This window comes from Equus przewalskii, chromosome 32 (genome assembly GCF_037783145.1).
Source record: "Equus przewalskii isolate Varuska chromosome 32, EquPr2, whole genome shotgun sequence".
NCBI classification, from domain to species: Eukaryota; Metazoa; Chordata; class Mammalia; order Perissodactyla; family Equidae; genus Equus; species Equus przewalskii.
In genome coordinates this window covers 4766740-4788493 of record NC_091862.1, presented here as the reverse complement: position 1 = coordinate 4788493, position 21754 = coordinate 4766740, and the positions used below count along the sequence as shown (strand labels likewise).

General features: G+C 35.6%; 1 long non-coding RNA gene across 2 annotated transcripts in view; it reads right to left on the bottom strand.

Moving 5' to 3' along the window:
- Nucleotides 1–21754, bottom strand: part of LOC139080748 (uncharacterized) — a 92618-nt gene that overhangs the window by 49133 nt on the left and 21731 nt on the right. For both annotated transcript variants that reach the window (XR_011535489.1, XR_011535488.1), the window contains exons 2-3: nucleotides 13600–13703; nucleotides 7096–7154 (exon numbers count right to left, since the gene is read on the bottom strand). This is a non-coding gene — a long non-coding RNA (uncharacterized lncRNA). The remainder of the gene's footprint in view (nucleotides 1–7095; nucleotides 7155–13599; nucleotides 13704–21754) is intronic.

Below are 21754 nucleotides of genomic sequence, written 5' to 3'. Positions count from 1 at the left end.
AGTTTAGAGATCAACAGAATAAGCAACCTTGTCTCCTCTTTACATACTCATGAGTATGGAAACAGAGCCAGTTTAAAATGATAAATTAAATAATCCTGACCTGTATTGAAGATTTACTGCTGCTTTTATGCAAAATGGATGCCCTTTCTCTGATTGCCTGTTGTCCCTTTTCTATGGCTGCCTCACTTGTGTGTCAGCAGACTCTTGCCTCCTCCTTCAACAGCCTCTTCACCCATTTCAGAGTTGTGAAATGCTTCTCACAACATGCATTTCTCTGTTCTTTCCCTGATCTGATTTTCTCACCTGCACAATCTTATTCACCAATGATCTTTGATGTGAATTGCAAGTTATGGGGGTAGTTGGGAGGACCAGGTTTAATGTACAGTAGTTATAATCTAGTGGGGGAGACAGATGTTCTAGAAATGTCTATGTCCCTTTAATGAGCTTTGTGTCATTAACTGTCATAATTCTAAGTGACTTCATGGATCTAACATTCTCTGATTATAATCTATGACCTATAATATAAGTAATATGTAGGAAGGAGAAATTGATTGTAAGTGGGAAGATCCCAGAAACCTTTCCAGATGTGATATTTGAGCTGTGACAGATACTTACAGACCCCTTCATTGCTTTTAAGGCCCATTTTCTTATAAAGACCTTGAAAAATGTTTAAAGTTCAATGCTGAGCAGATCCTATGAAACTTCACCATGGTCTGTCCTACTGATATACAGGTCTCTAATGAGATTAATGACTTGATGGATCACTGTGCTTTAAGGATAAATAATAATAAAGTCCAGGGATGTGACAATTCCTGTTTTATACTTCACTCATATAGGCACCTTTATTTTATTCTTCCCTTTCCTCCCACTCAAGGTAAAGGCCAAATCAGTAAAAGGTCAAGCTGACTGGTATGGATTATTATAATATTGTTCTCAACCTGTCCAAAGATCAATAGTGAATGTCATCATCCATTTTCCTGAAACATAGACACTAACTTCATTAGCCCAATACATTAAAGAAAGCAGAGCCTGAAGCTATACTTCTATTTTCACAACTAACATTTGAACTTAAAAAAAACTAGGCATTAAATGCTATATAGTAATTTCTCATTACAGCTGCTTTAGCATAGAATTTGAATCAAGCCCTCCCAATTTATTCTGGTGGAAATGTGAGTTTCAGATCTGTATCTTTAAGAAAAGGCCAAATGACAATATCCTCATCAGAAACTCCAGAGAAAGAGAAATACCTATACCATGTGCCTTCTGTAAGCCTCTTAGCTTTAAACACAGATGCTGACCATCATAATCATGGTGAGGGGGAAGTACCTGCAAAGGTCCCCTCTCCAGTCGCGTATCCTACAATTGTTGAGTATTTCTGGCAAGAACAGCGATTTCGGTAAGCATGAAAATGAAAATATTATCTGAGAACTGTGAAACATTTAACCCATGTCTGTCTGAACACCTAAGAATGGAAATGAAATTTACTAGCTCTATGACAAAGTTAACGATTTAACACATTTAAAATTTGACTACTTTCTCTGTAACATGGGGTCTAATAATATTTACTTTGCAAGCATTTTGAGAAAAATAAATATATATTGACCAATCTCGATGCCTGGATAAAACATAGTATTTGCTAAAAACAGTTTGGTTTTGTTTGCTTGGTTATATTGTGGAACATAAATTTCAAAGGTTTGTTAGAGCCAGTCTCAATATCAGCATTGACAACATCTTAAAAACTACCAACTAAAAATATTATATACAAGTATAATTTAATACTTCACTTATTTAAAAGTTCTATTTTAGATTTATATATATTTAGAAATTTTGAGAGTAAAAAAATGCCAATACAAAGTTTGCTATAATACTCTAGAAGATGTTTTTCCCTTTATGACAAAATTTCCAGCTTTAATAATTAGCTACCAAAGGAAAGAGAGTTTACTGCTTAAAAAGAAATATATTGTTAAGTTTGATAGAAATCTTGATACAAGAGAATAAGGTAGAATCTCAATGAAAAATAATCTCCCAATAGCTGAATGTTCGTGACATTCAACCTTAACGGACTAAGTTGCATACATTACATGCTGTGTTACATTTCTTAGTTCTATCATACACCTCCTGTTTCTTAATGGTTGTGATCTATGGTACCAGGATTAATGATGGATTCTCCTTTCAGTATCTTATAAATTTGGCATATAGCCTTGTACATTTCTAATGAATGAATGGACTAATGAATGAACAAACTTATAAAGGAGTAAATGAATCACAACAATATTACATACATTAACGGAATGCAACGTCTTTCACAGAACGCAATACAGAATTTAAAGAATGCACCTCTGTTAAATAAAATCCTTGTCCCAGATCTTTCTAACTTTTTCAGAGGAGAAGCCCTTGTAGGAAATGAACTGCCAATCATCAGCACATTAAGAAGATTTAAAATAGAGCTTATGAATATTTTCCTGGAAATTCTGGCATCCCCAGTCATGGTTGTTACAGAACACACTTGAAGATGGAGATAGAAAAATTGGAGAGAAGGGAACCCTCATACACTGCTAATGGGAGTGCAGACTGGTGCAGCCACTATGGAAAACAGTATGGAGTTTCCTCAAAAAATTAAAAATAGATCTTCCATATGGTCCAGCGATTCCACTGCTGGGTATTTATCTAAAGAACTTGAAAACACAAATGAGTAAAGATACACGCATCCCTATATTCATCGCAGCATTATTCCCAATAGCCAAGATTTAGAAGCAAGCTAGGTGCCCCTCAAGGGACAAATGGGATAAAGAAGATGTGGTATATATACACAATGGAATACTACTCAGCCATAAGAAGTGATGAAATCATGCCATTTGTGACAACATGGATGGACCTTGAGAGTATTATGTGAAGAAGTAGAAAGTCAAATACCATATCATCTCACTCATAAGTAGAAGATTAAAACAACAACAAACAAACACTTAGAGACAGAGATTGGATTGATGTTTACCAGAGGAGAAGAGGGAGGGAAGAGGGGGAAAGGGGTGATTAGGCACTGTGCGTGGTGATGGATGGGAACTATGGTAATTAGTCTTTGGAAGGTGAACATGTTGTAATCTACACAGAAATCTAAATACCTAATGATGTGCATCTGAAATTTATATAATGTTATAAACCACTGTTCCTGCAATAAAAAAGAATAAAAAATCAAAAACAAAAATGTATTTAAAAAAAGGGAAAAATTGGAGCATATTTTAAACACCAACACTAGAATGATGAAGCAACACATTTTTCCAATAAGAACCTGTTGAAATAAGTTTTATTTGTTAAAAAGACCACTTTGGGGGAATATGAAATATGAAAGAGTGCCACATGTTTATTTTCTTTAAAGACCTCTAGCCTAATATTGACCAACATCTTGTGTCACTGATGAGACTTGAGAAGAGCTAAACCCAGGTTGCTGCGACTTCCTACTGAGCAGCAAGACCTCTGGCGTAATTCATCTTGACTAGCTTGGTTGTGGCGGTAGATAGCTATTATAAAACTCTATTTCAGTTGTGCATCTTGAAGAGATATCATACCTACATTGTCTAGGCTTTTGTAGTGACCAGCTAAGATGTAATCTGAGGACCAAAGATGATTTGAGATGGATTTTTTAATTTTTGTAGGATTGTCGGTGACTCATGTAAATTAAACAAAAACACAAACAATAAAAATTCAGTTAGCAAATATACTGTAGGCAGAAAGAAAAGTCAATACACTGTATTTCTTCTCCTACAATAGGAAGTACAGTTGCTCATTTACTGTTGAACAAGAATTAAGTGTCAATCCAATTTTCTCCAGTAAGATATGCTATAAGATATCCATTGGGGCATTTCAATATGAGAATCAATTGAGCATATAACAGTTATAAAGACACAACTTGAGAATGATAATTTTTTTTCCACTTAACAATATAAAGAATTGATTGATTTTGATAGACTTTTGTGTTAAAAAATTTACTGAAAAAGTGCTGGCCAGAATGGCAAAGTCTGACGTAGTGCTTCCAGCTGGTAAAGGTCATCAATGTTGACACTTGCTCTCTCCACACATGATATTGAATTTTAGAATCCAGTTTTATATGTTATATTGTGGGAAGATGATCGGCGAAAAAAATTGCATACTAGAAAAAATAAATTCTGAGATAAAATTGAAGAACAAACAGAAATGCTAAGGTAGCTTTTAGTGTGTCATAAGTGTAAATGCCATCAAGATATAAGGGAACTATTTTGGTGGCATTTTTGTGTATATAAATCCCTCACTTCCTTCTATACCATGAATAAAAGGACAAAATAAGGAGTATTTTTTTTTTCCGGAAGATTAGCCCTGAGCTACATCTTCCGCCAATCCTCCTCTTTTTGCTGAGGAAGACTGGCCCTGAGCTAACACCCATGCCCATCTTCCTTCACTTTTTGTATATGGGATGCCTGCCACAGCATGGCGTGCCAAGAGGCATCACGTCCACACCCAAGATCCGACCCGGGGAACCCCAGGCTGCCAAAGCGGAACGTGCGCGCTTAACTGCTGCGCCACCAGGCCAGCCCCAACAAGGAGTATTTTAAATATATCATATTCATAAAGTATTGCAACCTAGCAAATAAAATATTTAGGATATGATACATTCATAACTATTCCCCTAGGAAGAAATATCTTTCTAATATTGTACAAACACTTTAAGTATATCCTTATTGCCATTTAAAAATTAGGTCAAATTAAAATTATAGCATAAATTATGCTCAGCAATTTACATCCTGGTATCTAATATGTTAATTTGCAAAGGTATCATTTTGCAATCAACTAAATCAAGGAAAATTTAAAATGGAATATGATTTGACACTGTAAAAGCTTTCCTCTATTAACGGATCAAAAGGAACATCTTCCTTACTAATTTCCTGTGGCCTAATTTAGAAGGAATCTCTAATATGGAAATTTTCCTTGGAGTATTAATACACAGCAAGAGTTGAACTGCAATCACCAACCTGTTTAGTGACGTACTATGTCAATTCCATATTCAACTCTTAGTAAAATTATGTTGCAGCCTCCAAAAGTTCAAGTGTGAAAAAAATAAATTTTGCATCATGATATCTTGTAATGAGAGTGGATGTGTGCACAAAAGTTCACAAGAATTTTGTGGACGGAACCTTGGAAATTCAGATCCTGCTGATGTCGACAAAATTTATATAAATCAAGATCAACGGAATCAAATTCCTGAAGCCTTTGTCTTGCTGAACCCAGAAGTCCTCCCTCACAGATTACAGTTAATTAACAGATTTGACCTAAATAGGGCCCCTCGAGAAGATTTTCAACTTCCAAACATTTCGAAATCTTTTCCAAATTATGGGCTATGGTGTGTGCCAGTTATCTTTTAATTGTTTTTAACTCCATAGATACAGTCCAATCAGATTTGTACCAGGGTGTAGCCTGAGCTCTTGCTGCTCAGAGTGGTCCACAGACTAGCATCATGAGCATCACCTGAGAACGTGTCACAAATGCTGAATCTCAGGCCAGCCCGGACAGACTGTTTCAGAATTTGCCTTTTTAATGAGACCCCCCAGAGCTGTGTGTGCACAGTTCAGAAACAATGACCTAGTCTTTCTATATATATATATATATTTTTTTTTTTTTTACGTCGGGTTTATTGAGGTATATTTAACATACAATAAAATTTACCCATTCTAGGTTTGCAGTTCTATGACACCTGACAAACTTGCCACAGTCAATAGCCACCCATATTTTCAAGAAGCAGAATATTTTCTCCACCTCATTACGTTTTCTCTTGTTCCTTTGTAGTCAATCACCCGCTCCCATCCCCGGCTCCTGGCAGCCACCATCTGTTTTTTTGTTTCTTTTGCTTTTCCAAAATGTCACACATAAATGAAATCATTGAGTATGTAGTCTTTTTTTTTCTTTGTATAAGGCTTTTTCACTTAGCACTGCTTTTCAGATTCATTGATGTGGTCACACATACCTGTAATGGCTGCTTTTTCAATGCTGAGTAGCGTTCTATTGTATGCATGCATTGCAATCTTTTTCCTATTCACTCATTCACCATGAAAATTTGAGTTATTTACACTTACAGTGACCATGAATAAAAATTTTATAAAGATTTGCACACAGGTCTTGGTGTGGATATATACTTATATTTATCTTTGGTAAATATCTAGGAGTGAGCCATTTGTTAAGTTCATGTTTACCCTTATAAGAAACTGCCAAATTGTTTTCCAACGTGCCTGCATCGTTTTGCATTTCCACACAAAATGTAAGCGAGTACTAGTTGCTCCACGTCCTCGCCAGTAATTGGTATTGTCAGATTTTTTTTAACGTTTCTAATAAGTGTCACGTTAAACTTCATTTCCCTAATAGCTAATGATACATACCAACTTTTCAAGTGATACTTTGCCATTTGTTTATTTTCATTCATGAAGTGTTTGCTTCAATTCTTTTCCTCTTTTCCCCCTTACTATTTAGTTGTGGAAGTTCTTTATGTATAATTGTTTCGTGAGCATGCTTTTACTCACATATATTTATGTAAAGAATGTAAAGTCTGCGTCTTGATCCTCCAAATTTAGAATACAAAGCTCAGTTTTGTCGTGTTGATGCTGCAAAATGAGCTCAGTGAACAATCCCCTTAACGTGGAGACCTGCACACTTGCTAACACCCACCCCAAGTATTCATCTTTCTTCCTGATTGACTTGTGTTTTAAATGCAATCAATGGACAGAAGCAAACATGCCTACATACCACGGAATGTATTTCTTCCCTTCGGATTCACTTTGTGTTAACTTGGTGAGATGTGCTGACTTTGTGGAACCACTGCAGTGACTTTTAAATGATGCATGAAAATGAAATGAAAGATCCCTGCTTGGTGCACAGGGCAATCAGAACTGTGCTTGGCTCTGCTAGTGGTGTGTATTCACTAAACTGAGTGCAAACATGGCCTCCCAATATTTCCCACTGAGTTAAGAGAATCTCCAGCTGTAAATTAAAAAGATGCTGCTCAGATTTTCATTTCCCCATCAGTAGTACTTTAGAAGTCGATGGAATCCTAAAACATCAACAATAACAAGAACGTACCTGAAGGGAGTCATCCAATACTGTACGTGCATTTCCACCTTTAAATGGCATTCTCTAATCTAGAAGGAAGGATTAGTAAAAGCAGGTCAATTGCTATGATCACCTGACGCTTAAAATTTTGCTTATGAAACGAATCCCGGTATAGTTCATGAGGAAAGTGGTCCTGTGTAACCTGCTTCCTCAAAGATATAGGCTATTGCTCTTATTTATAATAAAGGTTCACAGTCCAATTCAGAGAAGGAAATTCTTGGGTTTCTTAAAAAATATGGAAATTGAAAGAATAGACTTCATATAGCAATTTTAAAGGAAAAGGCTCTCAAGATAAGTTTCTGATTTTAAATATTGAAAAAGAAGCAGTTGCTTTTTAAGAATATGTCAGAGCATAGAATTTAGAACTGGAAACTTAAACTACCAAAATTATTGAAAAAATGTAAACATTTAAACGTATTATGTCTGTATTTTCTCAGGGCCTATAGTGAAATTAAGAAGCAGACTTTTGTAGATGGAAGTACTTAAAATTTTCCATACTAGTCAATCTCTTGTCTCTCATAGCGGAAATGATTATGATTTCTTTCTACTGAAAAACTGAACAAATCTCTGGCTTTACAGAGATGGACTGTTTCCTTAGACTTGCCCTTGTTCCCGGAATATAAGTATGTTCAGGTGAAACACATTCTCCTTATTTGCTAGACTGTCAGGAGGTTTAATTGAATACAAGCCATTGTGAGGGTGTTAGCAGGTGCCACTACATACGCCACACCCAGCATGCATTTTGCCCACTTGTTTTAGTTCTCTCCCTACACAGTCACAAAATCAAGAAATATTTTTGTGTTTTTTTATACCTGATATTGAGAAAAGCCAATGAGCATATGACTAAACCAAGACTAATCAAGAAATTAGTTTTGCATTTCATGTTTAAATATACTGAAGAAATGGAGAAAGCAATCATGATCTATTTACCATTATGGAGAAAAGAAAGGAAGAGAACTATTTTCTTTTTATGGGGAGGAGTTTTTTTTTATTGTGATAAAGAAACATAACATTAAATTTACTTTCTTAACTATTTTTAAGTGTGCAGTACAGCACTGACAAGTGGAAGGTCTTTATTTCTCCTTCATTTTCTTTTTGTTGTTATTTGTTTGTTTGTTTTTGAGGAAGGTAAGCATAAGCCCTGAGCTAACATCTGCCACCAACTCTCCTCTTTTTGCTGAGCAAGATTGGCCCTGAGCTAACACCTGTGCCCCTCTTCCTCTATTTTATATGTGGAACACCAGCCACAGCATGGTTTGATGAATGGTGGATATGTCTGAGCCTGGGATCCGAACAGGTGAACCCTGGGCCACTGAAGCAGAGCAAGGGAACTTAACCACTGTGCCACTGGGTCGGCCCCTCTCCTTCGTTTTTGAAGTACAGTTTTGCCTGATATAGCCTTCTCAGTTGGCAGGTTTTGTCTTTCAGCACTTTGAATATACCATCCCACTCCATTCTGGTTTGTAATGTTTCTGCTGAAAATTCCACTAAGGATCTTATGGAAGCTCCTTTTCACATGACAAGTCACCTTTCTCTCTCTGCTTTCAAGATTCTCTCTGTCTTTGACTTAGGAAAGTTTGATTATATTGTGTGTTGGTGTGGACCTCTTTGGGTTCATCTTAGTGGGGATCTTTTGAACTTCTTGTATTTGGGTATCCATTTCCTTCATCAGATTCCTTCATCAGGGACATTTTTTGGTTATTATTTTTTCAAGTAAACTCTGTTCTTCTTTCTCTCTTTCTTTTCCTTCTCAGACGCCCTTAAGGTGTATATTCGTCTAATCTGCAGCTTTTCTCAGGTCTTTATTATTTTTATTTTTGTTTCTCTGATTTGATCATTTCAAATGACCTATTTTCAAATTTGCTGATTCTTTCTTCTGCCTGATTAAATCTTCCATCGAACACCCCCTTCCAGTGAATTTTTCAGTTCAGTTATTGTATTCTTCAGGTCCGGAATTTCTGTTTGTTTTTGACAGTTTCTATTTCTTTACTGATATTCTCATTATGCTCACTTATCATTTCCTGATTTCATTTAGTTGTCTGTGTTCTCTTGCAACTCACTGAGCATCTGTGAGATGGTTATGAATTCTTTTTCAAGTAATTCATAGATCTCTGTTTATTTAGCTCTGGTCTGTAAAGATTAATTTTGTTCCTTTGAGTGGACTAAGTTTCTCTGTTTCTTCATATGATTTGTCATTTTTTGGTGGCATTTGTGTGTTTATAAAAACAGCCACCTTCCAGTCTTTATGTACTGGCTTCATTCAGAGGAAGATCTTCACTAACTAGCCTGACTATAGAGTCTGGTGGCCTCTCAAACTTTTTCTGGGGATGCGTTTTATCTGGGCTTGTGAGAAAACTCTATTTTCATTAACCCACTTTCTCAGAAGACTCACAACATGAGACACAGTGAGCATTTTAATCTATCAAGGTCCTGCTCTGTGTCATCATTGGATTTTCATAGCCCTTTACCAAGGTACATTATTATAGACCCTTGAGTCAGAAAATCATGATGTGGAGGCTCAGATAAGGATTCAATTAAGTGGGGACAGAAAACTCAACTATACACTACATTATTTCTCAAAAGTGCTAGAGGAATGTCCTGGATGTTTATGATTATGTATTAATTCTCATTTATCATAGACAATCTTTTATAGCTTAAAAAACAAGCATTTTTTTAAAAAGTTTTGAATTCTTCTGTATCCTTTCTTGAAATCATTTTGGAAAACATCTATTTTGTTCTAAAAGGTAGTTTTCCAAGAATCCACCTAAACTCATCATACATCTTCATTACCAATAGGAAGCCCTCATATAAATTCAGCATTCTTGTAAATCTACTTTTAACGATCATGTTTAGCTCCTGACAACCTTTATCTATTTTTATTATATTATCCATAATATATTCATATCTTGAAGACAGTTTGGTGCAGAATTACAGCAGACAGACATTCTGCTTTCTCCTCTAGTCTTTGTGCCATCCTTGTGCATAAACTTATGTCGTGCATCCACACCTCCCTGTAATTTCTACCTCAGGTAGCCCAACTAAAAGAATATCTACTTAAATATGCTGCTTATTGCAGTGCAGATTCTTTGTTTGGTATATAGTTTCTCAGGATGTTTTTTTCTTTTTAGTTATAAAGGTTTTGATAGAAACCTACTTGACCATGTCAGAAACACAGTGTCAGAACCCAATGTTACTTCTGTAAGGAATAAGTTTTCCACAGAAACATTTTGCATAATTAGAAAGCTTTTCTCCAGCGAGGTATTAAGTCTTTCTCTCTTGTTCCCATCTCCACCTCCTGGATGTAATGCATTTCCAGGTCAATTCCCATATAGTTCCAATTCTTTCTACTCTATTTGCTTAGGAAATTTAGCAAACACAACTCTTTCAGCCAACACTCTCTGGATTATAGCTCAGAATTTTATCCTCACTTGAATGGTAGATTTCATGATTAATATATTAGACCTGCGTTGGTCTGCTAAGAATATCCTGATCATTCCCTGATATTAATTTCTAGACATTTCCAGAAGATAAAACTAGAAATTGGCATACATTTTAGTTCTTCTCTTTAAAATATATTCTGTTTCTATTTTCCAAATAGCAAGCTGTAGAAGAAAATTTCTAAAGCTGTAATTCCAGGAAGGTTTCCTTAAATATATTTTTTAAATAATTAAAATTAAACTTGAAAAAGAACACTGCACATGATAATATTGCTGCATAATAACCAAAACCAGTGTGCGTTCTGATAAAATTACTAGACTTACAAAAAATTAAAGATCGTTTGTGTTTCTAGGCAAAAAGACTATGTGACATACAAGAGAAACAAAATTAGAATATTATGCAACTTTCTTCCAGTTTTATTGAGAAATAATTGACATACAATACTGTATAAGTTTAAGGCTTACAGCATGATGGTTTGATGTACATGTGTTATGAAATGATTACAATAGGTTCAGCTAACCTCCATCTTCTCACATAGATACAATAAAAAGAAAAGAAAGAAGAAAAGAAAAACAGAAAAAAAATTCTCCTTGTAGTGAGAATTCTTAGGATTTACTCTTAACTTTCCTATATATCATACAGCAGTGTTAACTGCAGTCATTATGTTGTACATTACATACCTAGCACTTATTTATCTTGTAACTGGAAGTTTGTAATTTTTGACCACCTTCCTGTGTTTCCTCCTTCCCCCACCCTGTGCCTCTGGTAAACACAAATCTGATCTCTGTTTCTATGAGGTTGGGGTTTTTTTTTAGATTCCATACATAAGTGACATCATACAATATTTGTCTTTCTCTGACATTTTACTTAGCATAATGCCTTCAAGGCCCATCCATGTTGTCATAAATGGTAGGATTTCCTTGGTTGTTTTATAGCCATATAATGTTCCATTGTATATATATACTACAACTTCTTTATTCATTGATCTGTCGATGGACATTCAGGTTGATTCCAATGCTTTCCTATTGTAAGTATTGCTGCTGTGAACATGGGGATAATGATATCTATAAATTAGGTGTATATTTCACTTTGTAAGAATTTTTCAGGTTGTTGTACCATTTTGTAATCCCACCATTAATGTATACAGGTTGTACTTGCTCCACATTCTTGTCAACATTTGGTTGAGTCATTAACTTCAATTTTGGCATTTTTTGGATATAAAGTGGTATCTCATGGTAGTTTTATTTTATCTTTTCCATATGATAAGTGATGTTGAGCATCTTTTCACATGCATATTGGTCATTTCTATATTAACTTTGTGAAGTTTCTATTTAAATCCCTTGCCATTTTTAATTCATTTTTTATTTCTATTATTGAGCAATAATGTCTATTTATATATTCTAAATGCAAATCCTTAACAGATACATGTATTGCAAACATTTTCTCCCAATCCCTGGACTAACCTTTGGTTTAAAAAATTCTCTGAGAAGCTAAAAACAGAGAACAACCTCTCATTTAAGTTAGTAATGATTCTTCATTAAATTCACTGAAGTGAATATTTTAATTAACTTATACTATCATCAAATTAAAATTTATTCTATGTTTCAGGGAACATTTATCTAAAGTTGAATAAAGATTTCCAAAATTTTAGTATGCCTGTCTAATCTATGGTTCTTACGGTATTTTAAAACATACCAATTATTTTAGTACACTTAAAAGAAATGGTGAATTATTACCTAAAATGGTACATACTGCCATTTATTATTATTATATTGTCGTTCTTGTTATGTCTTTAAATGACTAGAGCAATATTTCTTAATATTGCATGCATGAATAAATGGGAATGAATTTCTTTGCTAAACTATAAATATTTCTCCCCATTACATTAACAGTTCCAGACAGTCGGTATATATATATTTTTTTAAGATTTTATTTTTTCCTTTTTCTCCCCAAAGCCCCCCAGTACATAGTTGTATATTCTTCGTTGTGGATCCTTCTAGTTGTGGCATGTGGGATGCTGCCTCAGCGTGGTTTGATGAGCAGTGCCATGTCCGCACCCAGGATTCAAACCGACGAAACACTGGACCGCCTGCAGCGGAGCGCGTGAACTTAACCACTCGGCCACGGGGCCAGCCCCTGGTCGGTATATTTTTTAAAAGATCCTTAAGTAATCAGGTTAAATGTCTTCTACTTCATTGAATATTTTATACTATTTAGATGAGCAGAAACTTCTTTCTACTCTAATCTGATCCAAGAAAGCTGCACAAATTTCACCTTATGAAGGATCAAATTAGTCATTACTTTGGTTTTGAGTATTAATTAATGTTATATTAATTAACATATAACATATTTGATTTCTTAATTTTCAGACCATCAGCCCCAGAACAAATTTCTCAAAGTTTTTGAGAATCTTCTTTCTAGAAGAATCTTCAGTTGTTCTTGGCCTGGCATAGCCCCTTTCATCGGGTTAAAATAATTAACGATTAAATATCAAAACTTTTACTTATTTTTTCATGTAGGCATTGGTGGTAGATGTTAGAGTTTCTCACCCATATTTCCTGTTCTACTCTTTCCAGGCATAAGGTCCTTGCAGCTCTCCACCGTCTCAAGATTAAGCATGGCCAAGTGACTTGCACTGGACAAGAAAAGTGGACAGAACTGATGTGTCACTGAATTGCTGGTTCTAGACTCTCCAGCATGATCTTGCCTTTGCCATGTGGAGGCAGGTATTGGTACTGAAGTGCCATGAGACCAAAGCAATCTGCAATGCTGAGCCAACTCATGGACTGAGAGTAGCCCAGGCCACACAGACTGTGTCAGGGAGAAGTAAATTTTCCAGCAACTCACTGAGATTTTGTAGGCGTTATTACTGCAGCTTAACTTGGCTTACCCGTACTGAGATTCTAAAAACACAATTAAGCATCTCATTATTTTTATTTATAATTCATAATGATGAAACAATTATTTTGTGTTTGAAGAATCATGCTATAATTATCTGAGATAAAATACAGGTTTTAGAAAACATAAAGATCTTACCAGAAGTATTCCTGTGATAGATTGAGATGCCCATAATGTTCATAAATGCATCCTTTGTTTTCTTTTTTAACTGGAAGAAAATTTGCGTGGATTTTTTTTTCTATCTGTAAATAAGAAATTTGAAAAAATGCAGACGTGATTAGACTCACATGTGAGGGAATGGACTATAATTAGTGTTCGGGTGGTGAACATGATGTAATGTACACAGAATTCGAAATATGATGTACATCCGAAAAAAGTAAAAATAAAAAAATTTTAAAAATTTAAAATTTATAATTTCCCTTTATATGAAATTCTTAAAAAGTTAAATTTCATCAATACTTATAGAAAAGAGATAGTAGTTGCATGGAACACAGAAAGGGATGTATTAACTGTCAAGTAAACTTTTTTAGGGAAATGGAATTTTCTATATCTTGATTGTGGTAGCAGTTACGTGGGTATAAACATTTGTGAAAACTCAGTGAATTATACAATTATATATATATAGGTATCATATATATAGGTTATAGATATATATGTCTGTGTTTATGTATTAAAAACCTCAGTAAAGTTGATTAAAAATAAAAATGGAAAAGTATAATTTTGTCAAGCAGCAGCTTCTTCACCATAGATATTTGTAGGCTGTTAGTCCTTCTTTTATTATAAACTGTTCCTGTCGCCTTTACTTCAAGCTAGTTATGGAGTTTCCTTTCATACAACCTTCTTAAGCCTTTTATGGGTTTCCTATGAATATGGTTGGGATTCAAACCTTGCTCCAGAAGCCCCATCCATAAATCTTTTGGAGATAGATCTTTTTATACTTTAGCCCTTGTGTGAAAGAGTTGTAGCACAATATGCTGATGATTCTTAAAAGCCCTTTTGTCATAAATTCTAGCTGAATTCACTATCCATTAACTTAAATCTTCCTGAATCCTTAAAAGTGAGTCTTACAGCCACATCCTGATTTCATCTATATTCTGATGTCTTTATTGCTTACAGACTCTTCTAAGGATGAAAATCCTTTTTTTAATTCTTCAGACCATAATACCCTGGGTCTTCTATATTGCTACTAATTCTGCTTAAAGATTGAAGAAGTAAATTGTTGAATGAACTCAGCCGAGAATTTCAAAGAGGCTATGGGAATCAAAGTGTGAATTGCTCAAAGAGAGTTAACAGGAACTTATTTGTACAACTGCCCTGCTCTCACCATTCCATCATTGCCTTCTCTGTAACTCTTTAAACAAGAGGGATAACTCTTAAATTCTTAAATTTATGGCACAATTCTTTTCTATGAAAAGTCCACTTTCATAAAGCAGGATGACCCATGCCAGTTCAGAAAAAGAAGATTAAGAGAACAAAAATATCTAGAAAGAAATACATTCTAGACTGCAGATCCATGAACCTCTTTGGGATATTTTCAGCTTTTAATTCTATCCCCCCCCCTTTTTTTTTTGGTGAGGAAGATTGGCCCTGAGCTAACATCTGTTGTCAATCTTCCTCTTTTTACTTGATGAAGATTGTTACTGAGCTGACATCTGTGCTAATCTTCCACTTTTTGCTTGAGGAAGATTGTTACTGAGCTAACATCGGTGCCAGTCTTCCTCTGTTTTATGTGGGATGCCACCACAGCATGGCTTGATGAGTGGTGCTAAGTCTGTGCCAGGGATCCGAACCTGCGAACCCAGGGCCACTGAAGCGGAGCACCGGAACTTAATCACTATGCCACTGGGTTGGTCCCTCGACCCCCTTTTTTCACATTACTTACTGTTTACCTCTCCTCTCTTGTTACCTCCCATCCACCAAAATGTTTTCCTAAAGGAAGAGATTACTTCACTAAAGCAGGGGTCTCCTGACAAAAACAGTAAATAATGTAACACAGGCGTTTCTTAGTGAAAGAGTAATGACAGCATTTTATATCTTCTGCCTACATGGTTTAGAATTTACATCGTACTAGAAAAATCTTTATGTTATTTCTGTTCTTTAATTAGTAAATACTTAAAAACGTGACACAAATACTCATTAAGCAACACCCAGCTATGTGACGTAATAAGGACAGAGGAGCGATGAGACTAGTTATTAAGCTGGTTATGGTATGAGTATGGTGTGTAATGGGGGTGAAAGGAATGGCTTGGTAAAGGGGAATGACATAACGATGAAAGTACTTGAGAGTCAGGGGGATAAGTAAAGAAAGAAACTCTTTGATTTTTTTCTTTGTCACTGTAACACTCTTTTGTTCGTCCACTCTTTCTCCCTCCTTTCCTTCTTTCAGGAGAAGGTCACTCTGATGAGATGGATGAGCAGAAATCAATGGCGGCTGGCTCCTTGGTGATATGAGTCAATCCATCAGACAGGCTGGTGGCAGTCACTCAGCCTTCACAGTCACCTCCTTCCATTCTGGCAAATGTCACATTTGGAATTCATTTACATATCTGGGTAGCACTCCCTGTGGAGTTACACTGAACAATTTTGCAGCTGTGACAGCTTGAAACAGAAAAGCTAATGCAGGCTATCCATTGACTCCCTCGGTGCCTTCTTTTCCTAAACTCTGGGAATTCTTGACACAGAAAAAATGAGGGTCACTTAAAATGGAAGGAAAAAGTGGGTAAAACTGATATTTTGAGGAAAATATTATCAGGTATCTTGCGTTTCTAATTTAACATTACTTGGTTCTAATTTCTGCCTCCATCTCTGACTGTATTTACTTGGTTTGTTCAAGGTTTAAAAGGAAGAATAGTTCTGGGGCCGGCCTGATGGCACAGCAGTTAAGTTGTGTGCCCTGCTTTGAAGGGGGTTAAGTTCTCACATTCTGCTTTGACGGCCCAGGGTTCACCGGTTCTGATCCCAGGCACAGACCTATGCACTGCTTATCAAACCGTGCTGTGGCAGGTGTCCCATATATAAAATCGAGGAAGGTGGGCATGGATGTTAGTTCAGGGCCAATCTTCCTTGGCAAAAGGAGGAGGATTGGTGGCAGGCGTTAGCTCAGAGCTAATCTTCCTCAAAAAAAAAAAAAAAAAGGAATAGTACAGTGGAGTACAGTAGTAGGTACATTTCCTTTGCCTTGTGGGAAAATAAAGACTTAAGTATCTTTCCTGAAGTTTGCCGATATGGAAAAAGCTTTTTACACTTCTACTTTTTTTTAATGTTTCTTTCTATTTGTATCTATCTCTCTTTATCTCTACATTCCTGTCTCCATCTCTTTTACCTCTCTCTCTCTCCCCCCTCACACAAACACATACATACACATACACACGCATATAGCACAACACATTCTGAAATAGAGGCAGTGAATTGATTCTCCTGAATTAGTTGAATTTTATTTTTAGAAAGAGTAAATGGTAGCAGAGTTAGGTGTGCATTTATTTATTTAATTTTTAAAATTTATTATTGAAATACAACTCAAATACAGTTCAAATAACGGTTTTAAGTGTATAATCTATTGAGCTTTCACAAATGTATACATCCATGTTCCCTACACCCCTGTTAAGATATAATTTTCATTACCCATAAAGTTCCTGCATGAATCTTCCTTATCAATTAGTGCCCCAATCTCCACAGCCGGTACTCTGATTTCTGTTACCAGAGATTAGTGTTTCCTAGTCTAGAATCTAGAATTTTTAACCCTCTACCTTGTGCACACTGAGCCCATGGCAATTTGTCAACTACAGTTTAGGTTTTCCTCACCGGTACTTGTTCCCGCAGAGGTTCCTGGGTTTCTGTTCCGGTAAGTTGTGATTCTCTGTATCCACCTGTCTGTCTCTTCAGTTTTTGGGTCAATGGTTTGTCCTAGGACCTCCATTCTCCTTGATTTTTGTTTCTTAGCTTTTTTTTTGTTGTGAGAATGGGAATGACCATTTTTAGGGTCTTAACGTGCCAGACCAAAAACCAGAAGTCTCTCAGTATTATTTCAGTCCTTTGGAATTTATTGAGACTTATTTTATTGCCCATAATGTGGCCCACCTTAGTGAATGTTCCATTATTACTGGAGCAGAAGGTGCATTCTGCAATTGTTGGCTGAAGTTTTCTCTAAGTATTGATTAGATTTTGTTGACTAAATGCTGTTAAAATCTTCTATATCCTTACTGATGTTTTATCTACATTTCTCTCCATCCTTGAGAAACGTTGCAAAGTCTACAACTATATTCATATATTTATATATCCCCTTAGTATTTTTTCAATTTTTATTTTATGTATTTTAAAGCTTTATTATTAGATTCATACATGGTTAAGATTGATAGATATCTGATAAATTGACTCTTTTGTTATTGTGAAATGGCTTGCTTTATTCATGATAATATTTTTTTATCTTGAGCTACAATTTGTCTCATATTCATTAGGATTACTCCAGTTTTCTTATGCTTAATGCTCACATGATGTATAATTTTCAATCCTTTTACTATAAACCTGCCTATGTCATAAGTTAAAAATTTTTTGTTTGGCTGGGGCCTTTTTGTTGTTACTTTTTCCCTTTTATTTTCTTTCTTTTTTTTGCAGGGAAAGATTTGCTCTCAGATAACATCTGTTGCTAATCTTCCTCTTCTTATTTATTTATTTTTTTCTCCCCAAAGTCCCCAGTGAGTGGTTGTATATTCCAGTTGTAAGTCCTTCTAGTTCTTCTATGTGAGCCACCACCACAGCATGGCTACTGACAGACAAGTGTTGTGGTTCTGTGACCAGGAAGCAAACCCAGGCCACCAAAGTGGAGTGCAGCGAACGTTAATGACAAGGCCATCAGGGCTGGCTCTACTTAGTTTGATTTTTTTTTTTTTTGGGCTTTTTAAAAAAATTTTTTTTATTGAGGTTATGATAGTTTACAACATTGTGAAATTTCAGTTGCACACTATTATTTGTTAGTCATCTTATAGGTGTGCCCCTCTCCATAATTTTTTTTTTATTAATGTTATGATAGATTACAACCTTGTGAGATTTCAGTTGTACATTTTTGTTAGTCATGTTGTGGGTACACCACTTCCCCCTTTGTGCCCTCCCCCCACCCCCCCTTTTCCCTGGTAACCACCGATCAGATCTCCTTATCAATATACTAACTTCCACCTATGAGTGGAGTCATATAGAGTTCGTCTTTCTCTGACTGGCTTATTTCGCTTAACATAATACCCTCGAGGTCCATCCACATTGCTGTGAATGGGCCGATTTTGTCTTTTTTTATGTCTGAGTAGTATTCCATTGTGTATATATACCATATCTTCTTTATCCAATCATCAGTTTCTGGGCATGTAGGTTGGTTCCACGTCTTGGCTATTGTAAATAATGCTGCGATAAACATAGGGGTGCAAGGGACTCTTGGGATTTCTGATTTCAGGTTCTTAGGATAGATACCCAGTAATGGGATGGCTGGGTCATAGGGTATTTCTATTTTTAACTTTTTGAGAAATCTCCATACTGTTTTCCATAGTGGCTGTACCAGTTTGCATTCCCACCAACAGTGTATGAGGGTTCCTTTTTCTCCACAACCTCTCCAACATTTGTCGCTCTTGGTTTTGGATGTTTTTGCCAATCTAACGGGTGTAAGGTGATATCTTAGTGTAGTTTTGATTTGCATTTCCCTGATGATTAGCGATGATGAACATCTTTTCATGTGTCTATTGGCCATATTCATATCTTCTTTTGAGAAATGTCTGTTCATGTCCTCTGCCCATTTTTTGATCGGGTTGTTTGTTTTTTTGTTGTTAAGTCATGTGAGTTCTTTGTATATTATGGAGATTAACCCTTTGTCGGATAAGTGGCTTGTAAATATTTTTTCCCAATTAGTGAGCTGGTTTTTTTTGTTTCAATCCTATTTTCCCTTGCCTTGAAGAAGCTCTTTAGTCTGATGAAGTCCCATTTGTTTATTCTTTCTATTGTTTCCCTCAACTGAGGAGTTATAGTGTCCGAAAAGATTCTTTTGAAACTGATGTCAAAGAGTGTACTGCCTATATTCTCTTCCAGAAGACTTATTGTTTCAGGCCTAATCTTTAGGTCTTTGATCCATTTTGAGTTTATTTTGGTGTGTGGTGAAAAAGAATGGTCAATTTTCAATCTTTTGCATGTGGCTGTCCAATTTTCCCAGCACCATTTGTTGAAGAGACTTTCTTTTCTCCATTGTAGGCCCTCTGCTCCTTTGTCGAAGATTAGCTGTCCATAGATGTGTGGTTTTATCTCTGGGCTTTCAATTCTGTTCCATTGATCTGTGGACCTGTTTTTGTACCAGTACCATGCTGTTTTGATCACTGTAGCTTTGTAGTATGTTTTGAAATCGGGGATTGTGATTCCGCCGGCTTTGTTTTTCTTGCTCAGGATTGCTTTAGCAATTCGCTGTCTTTTGTTGCCCCATATGAATTTTAGGATTCTTTGTTCAATTTCTGTGAAGAATGTTCTTGGGATTCTGATTGGGATAGCATTGAATCTGTAGATTGCTTTAGGTAGTATGGACATTTTAACTATGTTTATTCTTCCAATCCATGTGCATGGAATATCTTTCCATCTCTTTATGTCGTCGTCAATTTCTTTCAAGAAAGTCTTGTAATTACTTAGTTCGATTTTTACCCAGGCTAAAAGTCTTTGGTTTGTTCAGGCTATTTAGTGCATTCATATTAAATGCAAGTATTGATTACATCATCCACTCTTTTTAGATGAATTGAGTATTATGTGAGTACTATTTCTTATCTTATTTATTAGCTTTATTGTTTTTCCTCTTTGTGTTATATTTCTAATAGTTGTCCTGGATGTTACAATATGCATATTTAATTTATTACAATCTACTCTTCAAACAGTATGCCTATAGTTAACTTCATTTCACCAGATAATTTGTGCTTTCATTGATGTATATTTTACTTCTGCATACATAATAATTCATATAATACATTACTATTTTGGGATTGTTGAAACAGTCAATGGTCAGATGTACATATTTATATTTCCTGTCTGGTGTCTTTTATGTTGTCCTACAGATTTGGATTTCTATCTGATATCATTTGCCCTTTCCCTGAAGAAACTTCTTTTGGCATTTCTTGTAAAGTGGTTCATTTGGGGATATGTTCTCTCAATGTTCATCTGTCTAAAATTATGTATTTTTTAACCTAATTTTTCATGTGCATAGGTTTCCAGATTATTTTTTCTTTCTTTGAGCAACTTAAGATATATTTTTTCCATTGTTTTCTGGAAGTCATAGTTTCTTGATGTGAAGTCAGCTATCATTCTAATAGTTAATACCCTATATACTGTGTATTTCCCCCATCTGGATGGTTTTATGGTTTTCTCCTTATTTTTGTTGCAGCAGTTTGAATTTTTTATATCTAGCTGTGGTATTCCTTGCATTTTTCCTGCTAAGGATTCACTCTACTTAGATCTTAGGTGTTGTTTTTCTTGAAATTTAGAATCTTGGATATTCTTTCTCTTTTTTTTGTTTTTTGTTTTTTTTTTTGGTGAGGACGATTGGCCCTGAGCTGACATCTGTGCCAACCTCCCTCTATTCTGTTTGTGGGATGCCACCACAGCATGGCTTAATGAGCAGTGTGTAGGTCTGCAACCTGGATCCGAACTGGCGAATACTGGGCTGCCAAAGCAGAGTGCATGAGCTTAACCACTATGCTGCCAGGCTGCCTCTGGATATTATTTCTTCATATGTTCTTTTCTGCCACATTCTCTTCTTCTTTTCATCTGAGACTCTAATCACAAGTATACTAGACAATTTTATTCTCTTCCACCGATATCAGATGTTGTTCTTTTTAAATCTTTTTTCTTAATATGTTTCATATAAGATTATTTGTGTAACCTGACTTCATCTTTATTGATTACGTTCTCTACCATGTCCATCTCTGATATTGTATCTTTCACGAATGTCATCTCCATTTGGTTCTTCTTTCTAGCTTCCATCTCTTTGCTAAACTTACCAATTTCTTCACGCATTTTGTCCATCTTTTCACTAGGTACTTTAACGTATATATTCTGGATGTTTTAAAGGTTATTTTAAAGACACATTACATTAAATAACCCATCTAACAATTCAAAAACGTAGTCTATTTTTATGTCCGCCGCTGCTGACAATTTCCTTTCTTGACAATGGATCATATTGTATTTCTTCTTTGTGTTTCTCCTAATTGTTTACTGTAAGCTGGACCTTGTGTGTAAAAGAAAAGTAGAGGCTGAAGTAAGTGATGTTAAGTCCCAGAAAATGGCA